Genomic DNA, 26,909 nt, shown 5'->3' with positions numbered 1-26,909 from the left:
AGCTGACTTCCAGGAGGCATCGTGGTGTGGAACAGGCACTAGTGCAGCTCTGCCATGTATTTGTGTGTGAACATTGGCATGTTACTGTTACTCTGAGTTCTGGATTTATCGTCTATAGAACCAGAGCTAACTATTCCTCCTCTGCATAGGTAGTGAGTGGCTCAAATTGGCTAACATGGGAAAGTGTCTGGCACCTACAAAGGAGACAGTGTTTGTTAGTTCCTTGTTTTAAGTTCATGGACTGCCTCTCATGACAGCAAGTATGGTTGGTATATTGTGGGGCACAGGTTATGTGCATCAGTGTTTATTGTCATGGATTAATTTGAATATGGAGAATAACAATATTCTTTTTGCTTCTCGCAGGTCTGCAGAATTGGAGAGAGCAAAAAGATTTGAGATAGGAAGGATGTTTCGGTTATATATCTTGAGTAAAGGGAAAGTTTATTACAAACACAGCATATCCTTGTCATTAAAAAGTTAAACAATACATGAGTATATGAAGTAAATAATGAAGGCACTCCACCCCTATCATACACACCACCACGGAAGTAAACACTGTCACCAATTGTGTGTGCACAGTTCCAGAACTCTTTCTATTCATCACATGTACATGAACACACATATTTGTGGTTTCACAATATTTGCCCAGTATTGTGGCAATTTCCTTGCGTTAGTGTACCATGGAGGCATCTCGTTTTTAAAAAACAGCTGCAACAGTTTCCCAAAATTTGGATGAACCATAATGTAACTGACCAGTCTGAGAAAAGGAAGAGGTGCAAATGCCAGTTCTTTGAATGCTGTTGGAGCAACTGTGAGCAAATACTTTAAGACTCTTTGAGACTCACTAACTTCATCTGCATAATGGGCAAAAGAATACCATTGCCACCCATGGCATTATTACGGCATTATCACATATTTCAAAGTATTTGACAGACTATAAAGCAAAACCTGATGCTGCCTTTTATTTATTCCTGATTGGAGGAGGAAAGAGGAAGACTAGAGCCCATGCTAAAAGCAGGCACATTTCAGCTGTTTGTGTATTAATGTTTAATGCCAGAGCTTTGGGAAAGTCAGTGATGAAACATTTATGACAACTTGTTTAATAGCAAAATTGTTTGCCTTGGAATTTTAATTTTAGTTCTATTTTGATATAACTCCAAAGACCTTCGTTTCCTTCCTTTCTAGGGTGGTCTATTGTTCACTTAGGCAGAAACCATTGGATTCAGAGGGCTCTTTTTACTAATCTAAAGGAAATGGCAAGAGGGTATCTCCCTGTCTGCTTTATGAAGATAATACAGAAATGAAGCTGGGATCTTTTTCAGTGCCCTTCAAAAAGGTGGGCTGGCCGGGTGTCTAGATTACTTAATTAAAGTGGTTGATGCCAGTAAGCAGTGGGAAGATAAGAGGCTAAAGGAACAATCACTATGGGTCAGATGAATAAAAGCCCTTTCTGTACTCTCTCTCTCTCTCTCATATAATACTGTGGCATCTCACTTCTTACTAAGGCAAGGCTATTCCATCCTCTCGACAACAAGATAGACTTTACTTCGCATCTAGAATGGCCTGCAGCCCTATCTCTAGGTCACCAGCTCTTTCGCAAATGACACCAGCCTATGCCATGCTGATGTTTTCTTCAACTTTTTTCTTGGATGTGGCATTAAAAAAAAAAGATCAAGGCACAAAATCAAGGCCTTTGATTTTTAGGAGAGAGGAAAGGAAGTGGGGTGGCTCTAGTTCCCCAAGTTACTAAGGAAACACATTCCACCAGGATGTTGAAGTTCCAGGATGATAAGAAAGGATACTTATTGAGACTAGCTGAGACTGACGCATTAATGAAACTCAGTATCAGTCTCCACAACCACCCTCCATGAACTAAAGGTCAGAGTCAAGTGCACTTTGAGCTAAGCAGAAGGAATTTGGTTCTCAGACAGATTGCTCACTAAATCAGTGGTCCTCGCAGTTCATACAGGAATTTTTCAACTTCTTGATTCTACCTTGAATAATAAACCTATTGCATAATTCACTGGCTCTTAATCAAAACACTGTGGATCTTCAAAATTGACCAAGTGAGTACCCTAACTTGAAGCCCCTTTTTTCCTCTACCCTGTTGACTAATGAGTGTTTTCTACTTAATAGTTGCTGACACTTGGGAAATACTTTGAAAATATATTTGGGTTTCTTTTGGAAAAATATTTCCATGATCAAAAAACAGATCTTCTCATTTTGTCAGGAACAAAAGTCCAGTTACCAGAGCGTTCTGCTAGCAGTGATGATATGCTCCTGCTGCTGCCTGTGGACCTGGCTCTACTCCATGTTGCATATTTTTTAAAACCAGGAAAGTTTTCCTTAACTGGAGGACTACACTCATCACAAATTTCAAGATGCTTTTCTGCTTTAATTCTCAGGTGTGGTGTTGTTTGTTCTGCCTCCTTGGAAGCAACTTTCAAACTCATTGTTCAAGTGTCCTTGGAATGAAAAAGACAAACCATCCTGTCAAGGGAACAATAGTTTCTACTTAGGGGGAAAGTACATCTTGCCAATTTCAGTTTGCATTGTCCCAAACATGTTTGTAAAACTCTACCCTGAATTATCTGTGATGAATACAGTATAAAGTTAAACCCCCACACGGAATGACTAACAAAAGCAGATGCGAAACAGCTAACAAGGAAAGCAAACACAAAGATAAAACAGCATGCGTCAAATCCTATGTCAATCATAAGAAAATGTTTTTCACATCTAATCATCAAAGATTAAAGGCCAGATATTTAAGGAATGCAAAAGAGGATGTCCTTCAACAAACAATTTAAATAAGGTGAGAAGGCCGTGTGGTGGGTGGAATGGGAAAAAAGAAATTTGAAAGGCAGACTTGGGGTTCGAGGTTCTATCTCTTCCATGAAATAGTTGGGTCACAAGAGGTCATCTAACTAGTTTCCAAGACTGATTGTCACCACCTGTAGACAGAGACAATAGCAACAACAGCTCTCTATCTACCTTGTCAGGAATGAGGGAGGATCCAATGAGATAAGATACATGAAGTCACTGTACAGTGCCATATAAATGTCTGCATTTCTAAAACAAAAGTTGGCAGTTGAAAGAGCAATGGCAAGTGAGTGGATATGACTGTGGAGTTGTGGGAGCAGAGAACGGCCTGCACCTCCAGTCTGACCGCCCCTGTTTCCCTGTCCCTCAGGAAGGCCAGATCATCAGGCCTTTTCAGGGGTATAGGGGGAACTCAGGGGCAGGCCACTCAGCTATGGAGCTAAGCAAGGCTCTGGGACTTTTCTCCTGTTCACACTGATGGCCCTCCTTCACTAATTGTTTCCAGGGAAAAATCAAGTGTGTCCTAGCTTGAAAGAATAATTATTAAATTAGCAGCAGTAGTTCCCAAACTCAGTGATGCATCAAGAATTACTCCGGGGGCCTTTATTTAAAAAGTACTAATTCTCACACTCCCAGACCCCTGCTCACCTTACAAAATCTGAATTGTTGGGGCTCATACCCAGGAATACATATATTTTAATTATTATAATATTGAAGTATCAGATATCCAAGAAAAAGAGTGTCCCCAAATCCCAATCCCAAAACATATCAATTTAAAATTTTTTCCATTTTTAACTTCTAATCCCACCCTATAGGCATATTTAGTACTTTCCTACTTTTAATAATATCGGAGGATTTAATATTCTACAATTTTCATCAGCATTATCTGATTAATATTTTTGTATTTCAATTGTTTCTTTTTACCTCCCTACGCCCCTTCCAGATAACCACTGTTAAAACTTGTCATGTTTTCTTTCCTATCTTTCTCTATGCCAATAGAAACAAGCACATTTTTGGCCACTGCTTCTCTTACAACATGTATCTCCACATCTTGCTTTTTCCACTTAATAATGCATCATATAAATCCCTCCAGGTTCCTAGGTATAGAGCCAACTCATAGGTGCATAATAATCCATGGGGTATTAGTCCGGGTTCTCCACAGAAACAGAACAGGAAGTGCAGATAAATAGATAGATAGAGAGGTGGATTTATCAAGGAATTGACTCATGCAATTGTGAAGGCTTGGTTAAGTCTAAAATCTACAGGATTGGCCACAGGCTAGAGACCCAGGGAAGAGTTGCAGTCAGAGTCCAAAGACAGTTGGCTGGTAGAATTTCTTCTCACTCAGGAGAGATCAGTCTTTGTTCTATTAAGGCCTTCCTGTGATTGAATGAGGCCCACAGACATTATGGAGGGTAATCTGCTGTTCTCAGAGTCTATGAATTTAAATATTAATCTCATCTAAAAACACCTTTACAGAAACAGCCAGAATAATATTTGACCAAATATCTAGACATATGGTCCTGTCAAACTGACATATAACATTAACTGTCATATATAGTAGGGACATACCCCAATTCATTCATTTCCCAATTCATTTCTCTATTAATGAAGTTTTAGGTTTTTTTCCCCGTATTTTTTTCTTCTATAAACAATGCTCAGTTATCAAAAACTTTTTATTTCCACTGCATAGAATCTAAGAAAAAGAGATGTGGGGGTTCAGCAGAATGGTTATTTGTAATTTTAATGATGCTGTGGGATCACTTCTGAAAGGAGTTTTTATTGTTCTTAGGGTGATCCTGACACAGATGGGTCAGCTCTAATTATTGAGAGTACAAATATACAACTTTTTATTCTTTTTTTTCTTTCTGAGCTGGAGTTTTGCTCTTGTCACCCAGGCTGGAATGCAATGGTGCAATTTTGGCTCACTGCAACCTCCGCCTCCTAGGTTCAAGTGATTCTCCTGCCTCAGCTTCATGAGTAGCTGGGATTACAGGTGCCCGCCACCATGCCTGGCAAATTTTTGTATTTTCAGTAGAGATGGGGGTTTCACCATGTTGGCCAGGCTGGTCTCGAACTCCTGACCTCAGGTGATTCACCCCCCTCGGCCTCCCAAAGTGCTGGGATTACCGGCATGAGCTACCACGCCCGGCTGAAACTTTTTATTTTTATGCCAGTGTGGAAATGTTGACATAAAACCTCCTCCAGGGCTGAGACCTTCAAATCTTTCTCATTCGAGTGTGATTGATGACTTAGGTTAACATATCTGATAACCGATGTTAATAACTTCCCACCACCCACAGGCATGAAAGGCAGAGCTGTGGGAAGAAGGCTTGGGGACTCCTGAATGGCCCAGGGCAAGGATGGCACAAGCTCCTTAACCTGACTTCACTGGTGCCTTTGTAACTTCTGGATAATATTTTGAATATTAATTTATGTGGTTTTTTTTCTCCCCACTCTGTCCTATTTTCCCCCTTCTTTAGTCAAGCAAGGCTCTCAGGGGAGGTTTATGCCAAAGATGAAGGTAGAAGTGGCCTGAGAAATTTATTTTCTCAGGAGATTTCCTAAGTACTGAGAAGAAGAAGAGGGCGAGAAGAGGTAGAGTGGCAGAAAGAGCAGGGAAAAGATACTAGATAAAGGGATTTGCCCATGCTAGGGGCAGAAGAGGAGAAAGTGATATGGAACTCTGGATGTCACTGAACTGCCGAATGGAGAAGGAAGGACAAAGGATCTCAGGCAGATGGGGCCTTGACAACCTCCCAGAAGATTCCATGTTTTCTTTTTCTTTTCTTTTTTTTTTTTTTTTTGAGACAGAGTCTCACTCCATCACCCAGGCTGGAGTGCAGTGGCATGATCTCAGCTCACTGCAACCTCTGCCTACTGGGTTCAAGTGATTCTCCTGCCTCACCCCCCTGAGTAGCTAGAATTACAGGCATGCACCACCATGCCTAGCTAATTTTTGTATTTTTAGTAGAGATGGAGTTTCACCATGTTGGCCAGGGTGGTCTTGAACTCCTGACCTCAAGTGATCTGCCCACCTCAGTCTCCCAAAGTGCTGGAATTACAGGCATGAGCCACCACGTCTGGCTAAAATTCCATGTTTTCTAAGCATAGCACCCCTCATCTAACCTTGGCTCAGCCCTAAAGACCACAGAACTGTGGTGCAGCTCTGGTTCAAAAAACAGCAATAAAAACTGACATTAATCATTTTGCCAGAAGAATGGGAGGCTAGAAGTAGAAATTATGTTGGTTTAAGGCAGGGTTTCACAACCTTGGCCCTATGGACATTTTGGATAATTCTTTGTTTGGTGGGCTGGCCTGTGCACTGAGGATGCTTAGCAGCATCCCTGGCCTCTGCTCACTAGATGCTAGTAGCATCCCCTTCCCAGCATGACAACGAAAAATATCTCCAGACGTTGACAAATGTCCCGTGGAGGGTAAAATTGCACTTGACTGAGAACCACTGATTAAAGGGAACATAAAGAAAGGTTGTGTGTCTTGAGTTTATGGACAGAGATTCTTACCAGCTGTATGTACTGATATCGATTTTATTATGTGCTAAGGGAGACCACCAAGACATTGTGTTTGTCCCAGATTTGCCTCCCTGACAATGTTTTGCTTGGGCTAATTGGTAGACATTAGCTTTCATTCTCTGAGCAACTTGTCAACAAAGGGATGGCATCCAGAAATGGAGGGACATGGTCTTAATCATACCTGCAGTGGTTAATGGGCCAGTGAGGCTTTCCAGATACTCTAAACCCTTGCTGACTTCTCCTGAGCTGGGGCCTGTCAGCTCTATCACTGTGCCAGGCTGCAACGAGTGCCAGTTCTGGAAAATCTGGCTGCCCTTCAGGGCCTTTTAATTTGACACTAATAAGCCTGATTTAGGCTTTGTATTATGGAGCAGCAACCAAATATTATTGCCAGAAAGGGCAAATAGCTGATGTCAGCGGTCTTTTCTAGGCAAGAAATGAACGTGATATTTTCTCCGCCTCCTCTCTTCTCACAGAGAAGATGATTCCTGGAGATAATCCACTTGGTTATCTGTGGATGTGAACATAATTTGGAGGCAGCAGTCACTCCAGATGGCCCGCTGAAGCTGGGAGTCCTGAGTTAATTCCAAGCCAAATTTCTCACTCCCTGGAGGAGCAGAGTGGAGGGTGTGTGTGTATGGGGAAGTCCAAGCTTTTCATATCTGGAAAAGAAGACTGGGAGAGGCCAGCATGAATGGCCACTGTCCTTGCCAAATCTGGATGGTATGTCTTAGGTGAGTTGTTAAGAAAACTTCCTGACTGCCGGTGTGGACAGATCTTGGAACAGACTGCTGAGGGCAGCTGCAGGATGACTTTTCCTGGAGTTCAGAGCTGCCTGGGTGGTTTCAATGCTCTTGCCTGACTTAGCTAGCCCAGGCATCCTGAGTGACCTCTGAAGGTGTGCCCCAACTCACTGAGCCCTAGATCTGTGTGGGCTTCTGAGGGGTGGGGAAGACATGGGGCCAGTAACATAGAACTATGGTGGATTGGTAGCTTCAATGAGTACAAAAGGAATTCCAGAGAAACTTAGATATTTGGGTGTACATCACTGCTCACTGGAATAAAAGAGAAAAAAAGAGAAGCAAAGAGAGAGGGAAGAGGGAAGAAGAGAAAACCAAAGGGAGGATTTTTACAAAGCATTACACATAGACAATCAAGCAAAAGATAAATGAAAGCCATCAAGATGACTGCAGTGACATTTGATTTAATAGAGTAGAAAGGAAGAAAAGTAGATTTCAGGATGATGGAATGGGACTGTTTCATCATATCAATTTTTAAAATATGTATTTCTTTTTTATTGCTAATTTATTACTGAAATATATCAGATTTTCATCTTTTGTTTTGCAGCTTGGGTCTTGGGGAAAACTCACTTGGGCTTTGGTCTTAGGAACATGTTTCTGTCTATTTTTTTGAATAGTTTGAGGAGAATTGGTGTTAGTCCCTCTTCGAAAGTTTGGTAGAAGTTGGCAGTGAAGCCATCCAGTCCTGGGCTTTTCTTTGTTAGGACACTTTTTATTACTGATTTAATCTCTATACTCATTATGGGTCTGTTCAGGTTTTTATATTTCTTTCTGGTTTATTCTTCATAGGTTGTATGTGTCCAAGAATTTATCTGTTTCTGCTAGGTTTTCCAGTTTGTTAGTATATAGTTGTTCATAGTAGTTTCTTATGATCTTTTGTATTTCTGTGGTATCAGTTGTAATGTCTCCTTTTCCATTTCTGATTTTGTTCATTTGGGTCTTCTCTCTTTTTTCTCGGTTAGTCTAGCTAGTGGTTTATGATTTTGTTTATCTTTTCAAAAAGCCAACTTTTCATTGTGTTGATCCTTCATATTTTATTTTTAGTCCCTATTTCATTTAGTTCTGTCCTGATCTTTATTATTTCTTTCTACTAATTTTGGTTTTTGTTTATTCTTCCTTTTGTAGTTCCATGAGGTGCATTATTAGGTTGTTTATTTGAAATCTTTCTACCTTCTTGACAGGGGCATTTATTGCTATAAACCTCCCCCTTAGCACTGTTTTGGCTGTCTCCCATAGGTTTTGGTATGTTGTGTTTCCATTTTTATTTGTTTTTACATATTCTTTCTTTCGTAATTTATTCATTGACCCAATTGTTACTTAGGAGCATGTTGTTTAATTTCCATGTATGTGTGCAGTTTTCACAATTCCTTTTGGTATTGATTTCTAGTTTTATTCCATTGTGGTCTGGGAAGATACTTGATATGATTTTGAGTTTTTAAAATTTGTTGAGACTTGTTTTGTGGCCTAATGTATGATCTATCCTGGAGAATGTTCCATATGCTGATGAGAAGAATGTGTAATCTGTAGCTGTTGGATAAAATGTTCTGTAATTATCTGTTAGGTCCATTTGGTCTAAAGTACAATTTAAATTCAATGTTTCTTTGTTGATATTCTGTCTGATCTGTCTAGTGCTGAGAAGGGGGTATCAAAGTTCCCAACTATCATGTTGGAGTCTATCTCCCCCTTTAGATGAAATAATATTTGCTCTATATATGTGGGGTCCCTAGTGTTGGGTACATGTGTATATTTAGAATTGGTATATCTTCTTGTTGAATTTATCCCTTTATCATTATATAATGACTTTGTCTTTTTTTACCGTTTTTGACTTAAAGTCTGTTTTATCTAGTATCTGTTCACTTTTGATTTTCATTTGCATGGAATATCTTTTTTCATCCCATTTATTTATAGGTGAAGTGAGTTTCTTGTAAGCAGCATATAGTTGGGGCATTTAAAAAAATCCACTAAACCAGTCTGTATTATTTTAGTGGAGAATTTAATCTGTTTACATTCAAGGTTATTTATGATAGGTGAGGACTCATTCCTCTCATTTTAAAAATTGTTTTTTGGTTGTTTTGTATAACCTTTGTTCCTGTCTTTTTTTCTTGTCTGCCATTGCTTATGGTGGGTTTTTTTTTTTTTTTTTTTTTTGTAGTGGTAACATTTGGGTCCTTTCTCTTTCTATGTCTGCTCTACCAGTGAGTTTATATTTTTGTGTATCTTCATGATAGTGGATATTGCTCTTTTACTTCCAGATATAGGACTTCCTTAAGCATTTTTTTTTTTAGGGCCAGCCTAGTAATGAATCCCCTCAGGTTTAGCTTGTCTAGGAAAGATTTTATTTCTCCTTTATTTTTGAAGGATAGATTGGCTACAGATAGTATTTTTGACTGACAGTTTTTTTTTTTTTAGCAGTTTCTCACATTCTTTCTTACATCACATTCTCTCCTGATCTGTAGTTTCTGCTGAGAAATCCACTGTTATTCTGATGGAAGTTCCCTTATGTGTGACTTGATGTTTTTCTCTTGCTGTTTTCAGAATTTTCTCTGTCCTAGACTTTTGTAAACTTTCCTGATTTTAAATTTTAAGGATTTCAAAAAATTTAGAACCAGCCCCTGTGTCCAAATAAAGTATGTCACAGGGCTGGATATGACTGTGAGCTACAGTTTTCAACATCTGGTTTTATTTATCATATATGTTGAAATAAAAACAGAACTAGAGAAATATATAAAAACAGCAAGAACTATTAATAGTTGTTCCAATGTGTGTGTGTGTTTTTTTTTTTTTTGAGACGGAGTCTTGCTCTGTTGACCAGGCTGGAGTGCAGTGGTGTGATCTCAGCTCACTGCAACCTCTACCTCCTGGGTTCAAGAAATTCTCTGCCTCAGCCTCCTGAGTAGCTGGGATTACAGGCATCCACTGTCAAGCCTGGCTAATTTTTGTATTTTTAGTAGAGATGGGAGTTTCACTATCTTGGCCAGGCTGGTCTTGAACTCCTGACCTCATCATCCACCTGCCTTAGCTTCCCAAAGGGCTGGGATTACAGGCGTGACCCACCACACTGGGCCCCAATGTTTATTTACTTGATCAAATCATTCCGGTCCCTCAAAATGCAATATAAGCACAACCTCTTACTAAAAGCCTTTCTAAAGATGCCCTCCACTTCCCACTCCATCATTCCATCCCATCTGCCACCTCTGTGGTCCAAGCCATCATAATACCTTCTGATTATGGCATGAGACAAGACAGCTGCTAGAGCTCCAGCCATCACATCTGCACTCCAAGGAACAGGTTAGGGGAAGGAGGTGAAGTGCAAATGGGCCTCCTTCCAGATGAGGCAGTCCCTCTCAGATAGCTTTCAGCAGCTGTACCCAAGAACTTCACTTACTTATATGTCATTGTTCAGTCCTTGCTGCAAGGGAGTTTGGGATATATAATCACATCATTAACTGAAGTAAAATCAGACATCTGTGTAAAGGGGAAAAAGATTATTAGGTGGGCAATTAGCATTCTCTTCCATGACTTGTTTTCCTGTTTTTGTTTTTTTACAAATATGGGAACCACTCGGACTGCAGTCTCTCCCTCTTACTATCCCAGAGGAAGAGAAGAATGGTTATCAATGGCAAATAGCAGTTGCAGCAGAGCAACACCAAGAGCTGGCTTTTCACTCAGGAGCAGACACTGTGTCTCCTTGTGTTTTTTCATGCTTTACACATTCAGAGAAACTTCTCTAGTAACAAACTATAGAAATGATTCCTGAAAGTATAATCTTTCCCCGCTTTTACTGTTGTCCCCTACAATTCATTCTCCAAACAACCATTGTTTCTAAATACATTATGCTGTGTTTCCCAATTTAAACATCTTTAACGGCTCTTATTGTCCTTAGGACAAGGCTACAAATTTTAGTAAGAACTAGAATGCGTGTGCGACTTAGCAGTGCTGTTCAACCTCCTTCCTCCTCCAAGTCCCATCTCTCTTGCTCTCATTCTTGGCTTCACCTACACTGGCATTACTTCAATTCTTTGAATGTGTCAAGTTCTTTTTGTCCTTTGCACAGGCTGTTCCCTCTGTCTTGAACTCTCTGCCCCCAGCTGAATGACACTGCCAAGTGTTAGCTGAAATGCTGCCAGGTGTCAACTAAAATGTCATATCCTCAGAGAGGCCCATCCTCACCATTTCATTCAGAGCACCTCTTCCACCCATTCTTCTTGGGCTCTACATTCTCACTCACAACCTCCCCACAGTTCAGACACTGTATTGATGTCTGTGATCACTTCTGATGGCCAGTCTTCCTCACTAGACTCCATCTAGAGTAAGGACAGATGCACCATTTGGTATGCTTGGCATGCAATCTAGTACCTGACAAATTAGAGGTGCTCAATGAATATCTATTGCCTGAATCTCTAAAATAAGTTAGTATGTTTGTTTGGTGCTATGGTATTTAAACAGGTAAAGGGTATATGAGACTCAGTTAAACTGAGGATGTAAATCCTCGGTTGTGCAGGATCTGCAGGATCTGATATAATCCTAGATTCATAAGTTTTTATGCTGGGTTTGGGGAGACACCCTCTCTCCCCAAACCCAGCACAAAAACTTATGAATGTAGGATTATATCAGATCCTGCACAACTAACCACTTGTCAATACCTAAAGTCACCCCTCCCTTTTTTTTCCTCCTTTATTCTTATACAGAATGAACTTTCTAGGCCTTCCTAGTTCAGCTGTTCTATGCTGGGTGATGAATGTGAGGTGTCTGCTCCTTTATCCTCAATTCAGTTATGTGTATTAATTAAGCACAAATAATTGAGCAGTGGATGGGGGAGAGGGTGCCCATTTATTTACATCTTGGGATGTAGCTCTATTGCTCTAAAAAACAAACATAAACAAATACAACCTTTTGAAATTATTCTCCTTTAAATCTTTGCATCCAAAATGCAGGAAAAAAAAAAAGAAAAAAAAACTAGGAAGGGAATTCTCAAGAGAGGTATCATGTAACTTTATCTGAGGATGCAAACTGAAGGTGAATGGGGAGTACATAAACCAAAGAGCTGGCAATGTTTGCAGCTTGAGCAGGGAGAGGCATATCAATTATTGATACTTTTCCTTCTCTAGATGTGTGTGATTCATTCCATGCTGGCTCTAACATATGCAGGGGAAAAGGAGAGAGAAGAATGTTAAGATTTTCTCACTGGCCAGAGTGCTGACACTGGTTTTCTGCTCCAATTAAAGTGGGACCTTGAGAGTGTAGGGGTGATACTCTTTGTCCAGATGAACTTTGGCAAAGTGATGGAGGACGGGAGGCCCAGATGTGTGACCCAACAGCAGATGTCAGCACTGGGATGGTCCAGCTGAGTGCACGTTTATGCCTTTCCTTCTCCAAGGGAGACCTCAGAAGATAGTATCTCACAGGCTTACAACAGATGCTAATCAGATTATATCCAGATGCTCTATAAACATATGTCAGCAGTTGAAAAGACCTACTCTAATTGAGGCAAAATTACTTTTTCCGATGCTGTAGGTAAAATGCACAAGTAAAAATATAACTCTGTGGTTGTTTAAATACACCCTAAGGTACTTTTTCTTTAGCACACAGAAAGCCCAGGTTGCACAAATATTGTATGTGCTTGCAAGAAGTCTGTTGAAGAGAGAAGAGTGGAGAGAGAAAGGAAGTAGGCAGCCTCTTCAGCTCCCTGTGCTTACAGATGCAATTTCTTAATGGTTTAGGATTCTATCATCCAATTTGAAAACTGTGCTTTAGTAAATTCTCTTTCTTGCTTGCTGATTGAGGAGCTCCTAATGTTAACAAGTTTAATTTATTACATACCGAAGAACATCCAAAGTGTTTTCTTATGTATTTAGTGCAGAACTTGTGTTTTTCAACAAATGCATAACCACCATTTGTTGAGGGTCCACTTTATGCACTGGGCAGTGAGGAGACATCAGTGAACAGTGTTGTAGACAGCTGTGAGCTTTCAAGGAGCTCATAGTGTCATAAGGGAGGCAGACAAGTAAACAGGAAATTACGACACACGTGGAAACACCATGATGGAGAAAGCTTAAGATGCTATGGGAGTATAGAGGAACCTCGCCAGATGCAGCCTTGCTATGGGGATGGCTGAGAATGCTTGAGGAGGAACAGACATAGGCTGAAGGGGCTGGATGGAGTAGAGGGTGAGGGAATGGAACCCTTAAGACATGAAACATGCCACACAAGACTATATCAGTGGCTATAAATTACACAAGTTCTGATTAGAAGATAAATAACTAAAACTGTAAAAATGGAATGGGCTTCCTAAGAAAACCCCAAAGTTCTATATTATTAGAGGTGTGCAGAGACCAGATTAGCAGTTTGGGAAATTACAAAAATACATTTTTGTCCTAGGTGGGAGGCCATACCAGCCAGCTCCATAGTGCCAACCTCAGAGCCAAGCCAAATTTCCAGAGGTAGAGTTTAGAAATGTGCATTTGTTTAAAAGCTTCCAAGGTAGTCATCAGGCAAATCAAAACCACAATAAGATACCAGTGCACTACCATTAAGTGGGAGAAACCATTAAGATGGTTTTTTTTTTTTAGAAAAAAAGGGAAAACAACAAATATTGGTGAGGATATGGAGAAATTGGAACCTTTGTGCATTGCTGACAGAAATGCAAAATGGTATTGCTGCTGTGGAAACTGTGTAGTAATTCCACAAAAGTGAAACATAGAATTACCAAATGATTCAGCCATTCCATTTCTAGGTATATACCCAAAGGTATTGAAAGCAAGGATTCAAACATATTTGCACATCCATATTCGTAGCAGCATTATTCACACACCCAAAAGGGGGAAAAACTCCACAATTCCATCAATAGATGAATAGATAACCAATCTGGTGGTATATCCATACAATGGAGTATGATTCAGACATAAAAAGAAATGAAGTTCTGATATATGCTATGACACAGATGAACCTTGCAGACATTCTGTTAAATGAAACATAAAGACACAAAAGGATAACTACTATATGATTCCACTTATATAAAGTATCTAGAAAAGGCAACAGAAAATGGATTAGAGGTCACCAGGGGCTGGGGATGGGGAATAGGGACTCATTGCTTAATGGTTGTAGAGCATCTGTTGGGGTAAGAAATAGGTTTGGAAATAGACAGTGGTGATACAACAATGTGAATGTACTTAATGCCACTAAATGGCAGGCACACTTAATAATGGTTAAAATGGTAAATTTTATGTTATGTATATCTGACCACAATTTTTTTAAAAAAGACAAAAAGCCCTCTCACTGATTTTAAAGCAGTCAGTCCACAGAGCAGTTATTTTTTTTTAATTTTTGATTTTTGTGGGAACATAGTAGGTATATATAATTATGGGGTACAGAAGACATTTTGGTACAGGCATGCAATGTGAAATAATCACATCACAGAGAATGGGGTACCCATCCCCAAGCATTTATCCTTTGTGTAACAAACAATCCAATTATACTTTTATTTTAAAATGTACAACTAAATTATTGACTATAGTCCCCCTGTTGTGCTATCAAATATTAGGTCTTATTCAGTGTATTTTTTTTTTTTTGTACCCATTAACCATCCCCACCTCCCTCCCCCTACCCTTCCCAGCCTCTGGGAACTTTCTAATCTCTATTTCCATGAATTTAATTGTTTTGATTTTTAGATCCCACAAATAAGTGAGAACATGTGATGTTTGTCTTTCTGTACCTGGATTATTTCACATAATATAATGACCTCCAGTTCCATCCATGTTGTTACAAATGACAGAATCTCATTTTTTATGGTGGAATAGTGCTCGATTGTATATATGTACCATATTTTCTTTATCCATTTATCTGTTGGACACTTCAGTTGCTTTCAATTCTTAGCTATTGTGAACAGTGCTGCAATAAACATGGGAGTGCATATAGCTCCTTGATATGCTGATTTTCTTTCTTTTAGGTATATACCCAGCAGCAGGAAGGGTGAATCACATGGCAGCTCTGTTTTTGATTTTGAGGAACCTCCCCAAACTGTTCTCCATGGTGGTTGTATTAACTTGCATTCCCACCAACAGTGTACGAGGGTTCATGTTTCTTCACATTTTCATCAGCATTTTTTATTACCTGACTTTTGAATAAAAGCCATTTTAACTGGGGTGAGATGATAGCTCATTGTAGTTTTGATGTGCATTTCTCTGATCAATGATGTTGAGCACCTTGTCATATACCTGTTTGCCATTTGTATGTCTTCTTTTGAGAAATATCTATTCCCATAAGGCAGTTTTGGGGAACCTCTGGACTAGCTTATAGCTTATAGAGCTTACAGCTCTAGATGTTTCACAGGCTAAAAAAGCCAAAGTGGTCGCATGGTTTCTCCCGTATAGGGCAAAGCCAGGTGCAGATGATGTCACCATCACTGTCAACCGAGAAGACCCTGAGCTGTGTTGTGTAAATATCTGCCTCTTAAACAAAAATACACTGTAGGATGTACTTTTTGGATATAGCTACTTGTGAGGACAGATAAGCTCCAAACCTTTTTGATATCTGCCTGAGTCAGTAAGGGGCTTCCCTCTGATAAAAACAGTTAGTGAAATCCAAGGTCTTTCTCCAGGACAGGTGGCAGATGGGGGTATATTTCAGTTCCTGTTGCCCACTTCCATGGATCACTTATGGGTAATTTCATTTCTTAGTGTCAGATAGAAGCCAACACATGCCAACATTCCCTTCAGCAGATACTCCAAATTTCATATGCACATATGCACCTTGAATCTTCAGATTTGCACCAATCTCACAAAAGTGGGAAAGGAGGAAGGTGGGTGCAGTTCGGTGTATTCAGTGTCCTACCCTGAGTTCTCTAAGAAGCAGAGCATGAGACAAAGGCTTGAGTGCCAGTAGGGTTTATTTGGGAAGTGATTCCGGGGAAGAGTCGGAGTCGGGATGGGGATGGGGATGGGGATGGGGATGGAGATGAGCTTAACAGGGAAGGAGAAAAGACTAGGTATACTAAGAGTCATTACTTAGGTGGACACCTCGATGGGCAATAAATAACCCCATAGAACATTTTGAGAAGCATATAGCTGAGAATCCAGAACAATTCATCTAGGAATTGAATAGGGGAAATATTTGTACATTGGCTCAGTTCCCTGCTGGTAGGAATGGCCTCGTGGGCATTCTATGCTTTGGCTTGAGTGTGCAAGGAGTCAGAGCTGACCCATGACAGGAAGTGAGAGGCAAGTAGCCCAGGGCCAAGACCCAAGAGAATGCATTGTCAGGCTGCACCTACATGAAACTGAAGGCTGGGTTGACCTCAGGGGCATAGCAGCAGGTGCAGTAAGAGGTAGGGCCAAGATGATGTGAAGTGGTATACAAGAGGGGGGCAGTGTAGTAAGAAATAATCCTGCAATTCTAAGCAAGTGTGAGACTACTGCATGGATCCAGCATCTTCCCAGGGACCTCCAAAGAGCAGCCCATGAAGCTCCAGACCAGTGTATAGACATGTCTACACTCAGGGGGAAGAACAGGGGTTTGATGGGGAGAAGAGGCAATACTGCTCATAAAAGGGTAGTTTTTACTTGTTTCATTTATAACTTCAACTCCTGCAAACGACAGCAAATTAAACAAAAATAAATTTTATTCTCTTCATTATCCACTTATCCCAGAAGGGATTCCTTTCCCAGAATTTCTGCTTGGTTTCTAAAATTAGAAGCATTCATTTTCTTGAGGTGGTTGCAAATTTAGCTCAATGGTTCTCAAAGTGTGGTCCCAAACTAACAGCATCATCACCTGGGAACTTCTCAGAAACTGACATCATCAGACCCTACTCTAGACTCTTTGAATCAGCAATGCGGGGGGGTAGGGCCCAGTAATGTATTTTAATGAGCCCCCCAGGTGATTCTGATGCATACTCAAGTTTGAGAATTGCTGCCTAGAGCACTAAATAAATCCATCACGTGCTCTCAGCCAGGTTTTTAGGACTTTGAATTAGAAATATGGGCATGAAGTAATAAATCAATCTTCACTTTTATATCAGCAAATACTAAATATGCTTGTATTACATTCCTAGGACTGCCAGAACAGATGATCATAAACCAGTGGCTTAAAACAACAGAAATTTATTCTCACTCAGTTTTGGAGTCCAGAAAGTGTCAGCAGGGCCACAGTCCCTTCCAGGGTTCTAGGGGAGAATCCTTCCTTGACTCCTCCAGCTTCTGTGGGCTTCTGGCATCCCTTGGCTCTGGCTGCGTAACTCCTATAGCTGCCTCGTCTTCTGATGGCCTTCCCCTCTGTGTGTCTCTGAGTCTGTTTGTCTCTCTCTCCTTTCTCTTATACCACCACCAGTCATTGAATTTAGGGCCCACACTGAATCCAGGATGATCTCATTTGGAGATGCTTAACTCAATACATTTGCAAAGGCTCTATATAAGCTCACATTCACAGCTACTGTGAGGTTAAGACTTGGGACATATCTTTTTGGGGATCAAAATTCAATCTACTACAATGTCTAACATGCTGGAATCCAACGTCTTTATAAAATTCCTTATTCACCTTTTTTTTTAAAACAGGTAAGCGAACATAAAATCCACAACCACTTGATCACTTTTTTCTCCTCTGTAGGCAATGCCAATAGAATCATATGTAACTAGGATGTCTATTTACCAGCTTGGTGTACAAACATTATCACTCCACAGTGATGTTGACTCCTTGTCCCTGACTGCTCAAATTAGCCCCTGTCCCTCCCTCACCCCATACGCTAAAGAAGCATACTAATTAATCACACCCAATGCCTGCTTTCTTACAGGTGATACTTGCCCCAGTGAAGCTGAAGGTCACGATTACTGCCTCAAATACTCACTGCCCTGGAAACCGGCCACCTCTGCTCCAAAGCAAGGGCTTGCTATGTGCTGACCTTGTGTCCCAGGCTCCATCCCTGCTGCTTGTTCCAACGTCTTGCTCTCTGTCTTCCTCCAGTCCGACTGCAGTGGGGTTGGCAGGTGTAGGTGTGGGGGTGGGAGTGGAGATGTGGGTGGGGGTCTTTTCTCTACCACATTACCGAAGCATGGCTGCAGGCTCTCTCAACTTATGCATAAGCCCAGACATACTCCAGGTCCTCCCACTGAGCCACTTCCTTATTTCTGTGTGGCACAGGGCCACCCGGCTGTACAATTCCAAGGGGCACCATTCACATCATATTCTCAGAGAATGGTGCCCTCACACACCATACACAACAACAGCCCTGACACAGCTAGGAAACTGATTCCTCCCGTGGAACCTCTTAATGCCTCTTGGCTTGACTCACCTCCAGTCTGACTGTGAAGAAAGTTCTCTCATCCCCCAAGAGTGACTTATAGTCCAAGTTCACTGGTAATAGGGCCATCCATTCCCCTCAGGGAAAGCTCCACCCCAGGAAGACAATTCCCAAAAGCTCTGACATTCTAAGAGGTCCCAAACTAAATGCTATTCAAGCTTGCCCAATCTTATTATCCTGGCTACAAGTATAACAATTAAAAGACATTTGTAGACATTACAGTGTTGGGAACAAATATAGCTTTTTAAAAAAGGAAAGTAAACTTACTCATGTGCTTGCCAAGTCTCAATCAAAAGGTGCCATATGGAAATGGTATAAATATGATTGGCCTCCAGCACTGGCCAACTTTGAATCTCCCTGGAGCTCACAGATGGGATGCCACATGGATTAGATCCAAAGGCTTGGTAATATGGTCCTCGTCCTTTCCTAGATAGTTCTCGCTGGAAGAGAGTGAGAGGAAACAATATGGTGTTCCACTGGAAAATAAATGGAGGCCTGTCTGTCTGCAGTGCAACCGGTGTTTCAAAAAAGACCTCCCCTTCTCCCTCCATGCTTCTAAACTAGCCCCAGCAGAGCTGGCTTCCAGGTGTGGAAGTGGGTGATGAATGTCACCTGAAAATGAAGAAGCTGAATAGGCACGAGGGCAGGAAGGAGTAGCAACCAGAGTCAACCACACCGGCCCATTTTCTTTCTTTCCTTTGTTCGGCCTACTAGGGCTTCATTTGTACCCACTCACCTCTTAGTAAAGGAGCACTTCTCTTTGCCTCTCAGGTGTCATACCTTTTCCTATCTGGGGCCTAAAGAGAGCAACAAAGTACTCACATGCACACAATTGTCAAGGGGCGGAGCTAAGATCTACAATGTGAACAGTCAGAATCTGTGGCATGGTTCCCTTGAAAGTGATCCCAGACTCCCAGAAGGCCACAGCTACTGAAAGAGGCATCCCATTGAATACCAGCAAAATACTCTCCCTCCTGGTTGGTTCCAGGTTGTTCTTCCCATTGCCCATCTTCAATAGTTTCACCACCCTGCCTCTTTTCACCACTCTTTCCAGCTTTTTTTCCCACATTTTCCCATCTGATGCCAAATGTCCTGGGCAAATGGAACATGGAACACTTCAGGATCTCAACTTCCCTTGCTCAGATTGAAGCCACAGTTTCTCTGACCTCAGGATTCAGTTTTTTATTTTTTTCTACCCTAAAATTATACTGCATATTCCTGCCAGGGTAAGCTTTCTGCAAAACACATTGAATCCATCTGTGCTCCTGCATAAGACGCTTTGAGGCTCCTCACTTCCCAGAAAATGAAGCTGGAGCTCCTTTGTATGACACCCAAGACCTTTTGCTATCTCTTCATCTATCTCCTCAACCTTGTCTCCTAGAACCTGGGATCCAAGCCACACTCAAGTCACAGTCTTTCCTGAACACATCACAGCATTTTATGCCTTGAGCTGTCTTTTCACTCCATCTCCCGCTGCTGAACTCTTACATATCCTTAAAAAAAGAAACTCAAATAGTTCCTTCAAGAAATCATTATGTCTATTTCTCTTGTTAGATTGACTCATCAAGACTAGAGCTATATCCTTTTAAATATGTCTGCTGCCCAATGCAGTCGCTGGCACACAGTAGACTCTTCATGAGATTTTATTAAGAATGTTTTATTGAGCACCTACTATGGGTCAGGCTCCCTCCTAGGCCCCAAAGGTATAGAAATATAATAACCAACACTCTTAGGATGCTCTTTGGGGCAAAATGAGGAATATCCTCTCTTATATCAGAGAATCCTCACTTCTTTATAATTGACTCACAGCACCTAAGATATGTATTAGTGGTGGCTGTTACATGCATGTTTTTCCAGTCACATATGCCTCATTCTAGCCACAAGCTTGTTTCTAAGAAACAGGTAAGTGAGGCTGGGTTCAGTGGTTCAAGCCTGTAATCCCAGCACTTTGGGAGGCTGAGTTGGGCGGATTGCTGAAGCCCAGGAGTGTGAGACCAGCCAAGACAATAACGGCGAAACCCCATCTCTACAAAAAGTACAGAAAAGTTAGCCAGGTGTGGTGGCACACATCTATAGTCCCATCTAATCTGGAGGCTGAGGTGGGAGAATCACTTAAGCCAGGAGGCAGAAGTGGCAGTGGGCCAGTGGCAGATAGCACCACTGCACTCCAGCTGGGGTGACAGAGCAAGACCCTGTCTCAAAAAGCAAACAAACAACAACAACAATAAACCAAACCAAACCAAACCAAAACAAAACAAAACAAAAAAACCAGAAACAGTAAATAAGTGAAATTTTTATAAAACTTTCACTAACAAGCCCTTAAACCAAAAATATTGTTGGTGGACTTATTACAATACATTAAATCTATCTGCTTTGGTAGATACGTATAATTCCTGAAAAAAACAGATCCTTACAAATGAGTAGCGAGTGTGTCATGTGTGTGCACACATGCATGCATGCAGGCATGTTATTAACATTCTTTGGTGTACAATGGGGAAGGCCTTGGGTCCAATTATGTTGCCAGGATCCAGGGAGCAGCTGAATGCAGAACCTCTGCTACACAGGTGTCATCCTTGGCTACTTAATTGTCAAACTACTTTCCTTTGTGATGGCAGATGATGGATGCAAGAGAGAGAAGGTCTATTTACAACCAACTTTTCTTTCTCATGATACTGCCTCAGAGAAGAGAGTAAGAGGAGCAAAATCAAATATTCAATAGAAATAGTAAAATGGAATTCATCTGCCTACACAAAATATAGATGATTCCCTTAATTTCACTCCATTGAACATGATCTATACAAAAATTAACAAACACCTACTGCTTAGAAGTCTGCTCCTTAGGGCAATACTCCTAGAGTATTCTAGGCCCAAACTAGAAGTGGGCTTTTCCCCTGCTGCGGTCATAATTGTTGACAAAGACCCATCTGCAGAAGGCAGGGAGATATGTCCTATCCAGATTTCAAACTTATAGACCTATCAGTGTTGGGAACTGGAGGAGCCTGTGTCCTCCCTCTTCCTTCTTTTCCCTTTTCCCTGTAGCTGACTCACACTCTCAGCTGAAATCTGAGTTCAGAAAGTTCTGCATGCTTGCCTTGCTGAAGGTAACACAAAGCCTCCTTTTCCCAAGCACTATCAACATTTTGGAAGTATTTTCACTCATTTGTATACCTGTTATTTACCTGGATGGCCTAGCAGATAGAAAGAAGAAGCCTTGCTGTCCCTTGTGGGTCACGGGCACATGTTCAAGGCAGGGGAGGAGGCAGCAAGAAGAGGAAGGGGCCCCAGGAAGAGAGCAAAGGAAGACCTGGAGATCCCCCACATCCCTGCTCCTTGGGATCCTATTTCTTTCCAGGCTTCTACAGCTTGTTCTTTGCAGGGAACTTTACTCCCCACTCTAACTAAGGATTTTATTTGCAGCTGTCAGCATGCAAGGCTGAAATCTTGTTTGTGCCCTGGGTTGGTGTGCCCTGGGTTATTATGCCCAGCTCTCAGCCTCAGCCTCAGCCTTTTAAAAAACAATTCACTTACAGGATTGTTTGGATGGCATTAATTTGCAGAACAAAGAGCTGCGAAGAGGAGGAGGTGGAGGAGGACTGCCCCGATGATGTCAGGAAGACTTCTCTCTGGAAAGCACATGTTTCTGGGTGACATATATCTCCTGGGTGAGGTTGGGTGTACTCAAAATGCTGGCTGAGCATTTGAGAGACCACAGAGATGCAAAGGCAGAACTGGAGACTGGAGAAAATCTCCCTCCATCCCAGCTCCTTGAGGGTGGTTGGCTTGTATTTACAGCTGTTTGGTGACCCTAGAGGTGGCTGAGGGAGGAAAGCATTGGCAGGAGAGGGGTCATTAGCAGCTGCGCATTTGTCCTGCTGCCCTTCTGAGTGTTGCTCAATGCTTGGATACTGCTCTGTGTGGTCTCACGCAGTGCTTTGAGCAACACATCGAGGAGGAAGGAAACTTTTTTCTTGAGTCCTTTGCCCAGTTCAGTGCTGACTTCAGTTAGGACTGTTGGGAGCATTTCTCTGGAGACACGGTGACCCTTTTGAAAATATTCAAAAGTTCTGAGCTCCTGTCTGAGGACGTTTAACATAGGGCAGGTTACCAGTTCATCTCCAAACCACCTATGACAGAAAACAGCAGGGAGTGGACCTAGGAAGAGATCAAGACACGCTCTCACAAGGAAGCAGCACAAGTGCTCATTTCTTAAGAATGAGGTTGGGCAAGTCAGGAGGGTAGGAACCATCTGCTCAGTCAAACAAGAACTAAGGAGGTGGGAATGTCCAAGGGGAAGCAGCAGTAGGGTAAAGCAAGGCAGGCAGGTGAGTCATCAAGGGCTCTGGGGAAGTGGGATTTGTTGAAGTGAAACATTGCTGCACTGTGGACCTTCTGCCATGCTTTAACTTTTATACCAGGTAACTAGATATCTGGGATATTTCCTTTTGCAGGCCAAGCTCTGGCTTTTAAAAAAGATACGTAAGAAAAGCAAAGCAGGGCTCCGTGAAGACAGGAGATTTGTCTGACTTATTGTTTTATCCTCAGACTTAGAATAATGCACGCAGTGGGTGCTCCATAAATATCTGAGGAATAAGCAGGCTGCCCAGTGTATTCAGTGCAGTGATTTTCTTCTACAGCCTCTGTTTTTCTATGAAAGGGGAAAGTGTCCTCCATCTTTCAAAGGGAACACTTGGGGTGACTAAGGGCTGTATGCAATCTACATAATCTTTGTATGGGTCATTTTAATTGTTTAGTTATTTTATTCCTTTCATTCAGCAAATATTTATTGCGCAGTTAGTACTGTACGGGTAATAAGCTTAGTATATGTGAATACAATGGTAAGCAAAATAGACTGTGTGCACCATGCAGTCTCATAGGCTGTAGTTCTCTAAGACCATTATTAGAATTCCAGGTTTTAATTAACTGATCAGTTTAACCAAGCCAAAGCAACCTACCAAACCAACAAACAAAAAAACTACATCCAAAGCACTGGCCCCTTTGAACTTCAGAACTTCTCATGAACATCAGATGATACACATGACTCAGTCCTCTGGGTTAGAAAGAACCTTGAGAGGACATTTTAGACTGGCCCTTATGTATTAGTCACAATAGGCTGGATTATGCTGCAGTAAAAAATTAACCCTGAAATCTCTTCAATTTAAGACAACAAAGGTATATTCCTCGTTTAAGCAAAGCTCCTTATGGATGGCTGCTTCCACACAGTGACTCAGAGATCTAGTCTGCTTCCATCTAATGATTCAGCATCTAAATAAGTGGCATCCATGTTACCATGACTTGAGATCAACGATTGTAGGCAAATGCCTAGTGGCTGTCCACTGTCTTAGTCTGGAAGTGACACATCCACCTCCCCTCACAGTTCTTTTGCTAGGACTAGTCACATGACCACATGCAACTGGGAGGGGGCTGGGAGGTGGGTGGGAACACATGGATATTTGATGAGCAGTAAATATCTCAGCCACACTCATTCTTTACACAAAACTCCCCTGAATCATCATTCTAAAGAATTGAGAAACAACATTGAAACAATTGATAGATGAGATTTAGAGAATAGATTTTTCAAATAAATGAGTCAATTTCCTTTCTAGGATATTTATCTGAGACTAATTTTGAAATTAAAGGAACATAGTTATTCCTCTTTCTAGTTCAGAGGAATTCACTATTGACTTTGTTGTACATCCATCATTCTTTGATTTCTTTCTTAGGTCAGGAAAACTTCATCTTATGCTGCATATTTTCAGGTGGTAAGGTTTATTTTTTCATCCTGGTAAAAAGAGATAACACTCTAGATTGTAAATTTGTTTTATTATCTCTTAAAACTCTATGGTAGTAGCATTACCTGCCTTCTGAGTGTTTCCTTTGCAACCCTTTGTCTACTGGACTCCTATTTATAATAAATATTTAGCAGATTGTGTCTGAGATGTTAGAATAACATTTGCTTTTTCTAGATTCACTTTTTGTTACTGGATAGAAAGCATCAACTTGTTTCTTTGTGTTTCTTCTGCCATTGGGGCTTTTATTAAATTAAATATTGTAGCATCTCATTTATTTCTAATTCAGCGGCAGATTTCTGCCTAAGTGTGCCCTGATTGTGTCCTCGCTAGCTCAGGCACATTCTCCAATAAACTATAGTTCTGTAATTAGCACTAGACCCATGAAAGAAATATGTTGAAATATGATAATTTATTCCATTTGCTAATATAAGTTTATTCCTTGGTAGCATTTTCCAGAGCCACATGGATTTGATTATTCTTAAATCTTCACTTCCTAGTGATGGTTCTTTCATTATATTATAAATTATCTGATTATAATTCAGTGGCATAAACTCTTGACTTCGTGTTTTTTTTTTTTTTTTTTTTAACTTGTAGTTGATAGTATTTGAAATGTTGGTAGCTTCATTATGGAATCCAAAGGCACTATTACTCTTTGAAATTGGAAAACGCTATTGCCTAACTGGAGTTTATTAGAAAAGAAACCAATTTGGGGGAAATTCAGTAATGCAAACTTGATCTCAGACGTAACCACTAATAGGAACTTTGAGTGAAATTTTGCCTTGCAGCAACTTATCCAGAGAGAAAAAGACTTCTCCTTGGAAGGAAGGCTGAAACTTTTTTGTTTGTTTGTGTTGTTTTTTAGTGTTTCATACTCAAAGGTTTGTAAGGTTAAAGTCATACTCCCTCTTCTTCCTTTTAATTTACTGAACCAGAATTTTTAGGAATTTTTCTTTTGACACTCTTTTAAAATTTTTTGAGCATCTACTATGTGTTAGGTCCCAGAAGAAAAGACACCTGGGCTCCCTACCCCCAAGGAGTACTGGTTCTAATGAGGGGGAAAAGGAAACTCAGAATTACAAGATGTTGCTAGCAGATATGCAGAATCCCAGGGGAGCCCAAGGCAGAGATCCTATTTCTAACTTGCTGAGACCAGACTTTTCATCCTAGAAGAAGCATATCTACGTTGAGACCTGAAGAATGAGAAGCAGTTAACCAGGTGATCAATAGGTGGAAAGGGGAAAGTAGAAATATGAGTACTTTAAGTGGATGGAACAGCAAGTCCAAAGGTCTGGGTGCAAGGGAAAGACCATGATGAGAAACTGAAAGATCGATTTGGCCGGACATTCATGGCATTTGTTCGTTGTATGCACATTATGCAATGCTTTCCAGCAATTGTGGTTTGTGTGAGAGGGGTGACAAGACAGAGAGAAGGTGCCAGACCTGTGACCTTGTCTACCATAAAGGATCCTAGAGGGTTTTGGGTCTTGACTATGAACAACAGACACAACTTTCCCACAGATATTCTCTTACCTGCCATGATGTCACCAGCTGGATGGAATTCATACAGTCCATGAAGTAATAGGAAGAAGACCTCTGTGGTCCCTGCAGCCCGGGAGAAAAGGACTCATTCAGGGACAGAAGCAACACAGTCCTGAGGGAGTCGGGGTATTGAGTGAAGCAGAGATGAAAACAAAACAGGACAGAGTGGTGAATTTGATTTACATAATAAGAGCAGGCAAGGAAGACTGGCAAGTGTGACAGAAAACACCTGTGCTCTAGATGTGTTTGGGGTGGAAGTTGAGAATAGGAAAGAGACAACTCAAGAGACAAGCTGGCATTCACATGCAGGGTATTGACGGGGCAGCAATGGTGAGAGAGACTTTTTAAATGTCTGCTATGCATTAAGAATTTACCTCCTCCTTCAGTGTTTCCTTGATAGACAGGACAGATTTGAAATGCTGAATACAGACTTATATTACTTTCTGGTTGTATTTGTATTTCTTTGAATGCAGTACTTGGCTGAGACTGGACCAATTGGAACCCTAGGGCTCACAGGGTTGTGGAAATTTTCTCATGAGACTGTAGCTTCAACTTGCTAAGTAGAGTGCAGATGACCGTTTAGAAATATAGCCAACAGATAATCTCAGTTCTTACTCTTGGGTTATTACTAGGATAGTTCCTAAAGTGATACATTTGGGGATGTCTGCCCAGCCCATGAATTTCTGCATCCAAAAAACTGTTCCCTCACCCATAAGAACTAGCACTCTGGCCAGGCATGGTGGCTCACGCCTGTAATCCTAGCACTTTGGGAGGCTGAGGCGGGCGGATCACCGGAGGTCGGGAGTTCGAGACCAGCTGACCAACATAGAGAAACCCTGTCTCTACTAAAAGTACAAAATTAGCTGGGCATGGTGGCGCATGCCTGTAATCCCAACTACTCGGGGGGCTGAGGCAGGAGAATCACTTGAACCCGGGAAGCAGAGATTGCAGTGAGCCGAGATCGCGCCATTGCACTCCAGCCTGGGCAACAAGAGCAAAACTCTGTCTCAAAAAACAAACAAAAACAAAAAACAAAACAAAGAAACAAACAAAAAATAGAACTAGCACTCTGCCAGCATGCTAGCACCTAGCACTTCACCCCTGTTCCAACAATGGTTGATCAGACCAGGAATGAGTA

The 26,909-nt window shown here is 41.2% G+C and overlaps 2 long non-coding RNA genes and 1 other non-coding gene across 3 annotated transcripts; 1 reads left to right on the top strand and 2 right to left on the bottom strand.

Moving 5' to 3' along the window:
• The first annotated feature begins 1,185 nt into the window (after positions 1 to 1,185).
• Positions 1,186 to 19,207, top strand: LOC103890153 (uncharacterized). The gene is made up of 4 exons (XR_008523732.2): positions 1,186 to 1,336; positions 2,406 to 2,812; positions 6,830 to 7,087; positions 17,937 to 19,207. It is a non-coding gene; the product is annotated as an uncharacterized LOC103890153 (long non-coding RNA).
• Positions 10,710 to 10,922, bottom strand: LOC112132971 (small nucleolar RNA U3). Its single transcript, XR_002914661.3, has one exon. It is a non-coding gene; the product is annotated as a small nucleolar RNA U3 (small nucleolar RNA).
• LOC112132712 (uncharacterized) lies at positions 17,238 to 26,249 on the bottom strand. The gene is made up of 4 exons (XR_002914428.3): positions 25,763 to 26,249; positions 21,972 to 22,567; positions 18,711 to 18,883; positions 17,238 to 18,111 (listed from the first exon to the last, which is right to left on the bottom strand). It is a non-coding gene; the product is annotated as an uncharacterized LOC112132712 (long non-coding RNA).
• Between the last annotated feature and the right edge of the window lie 660 nt (positions 26,250 to 26,909).

The sequence above is a fragment of the Pongo abelii genome, chromosome 2, assembly GCF_028885655.2.
Source record: "Pongo abelii isolate AG06213 chromosome 2, NHGRI_mPonAbe1-v2.0_pri, whole genome shotgun sequence".
In the NCBI taxonomy this organism is placed as follows: Eukaryota; Metazoa; Chordata; class Mammalia; order Primates; family Hominidae; genus Pongo; species Pongo abelii.
This window is presented reverse-complemented; position numbering and strand designations above follow the sequence as displayed.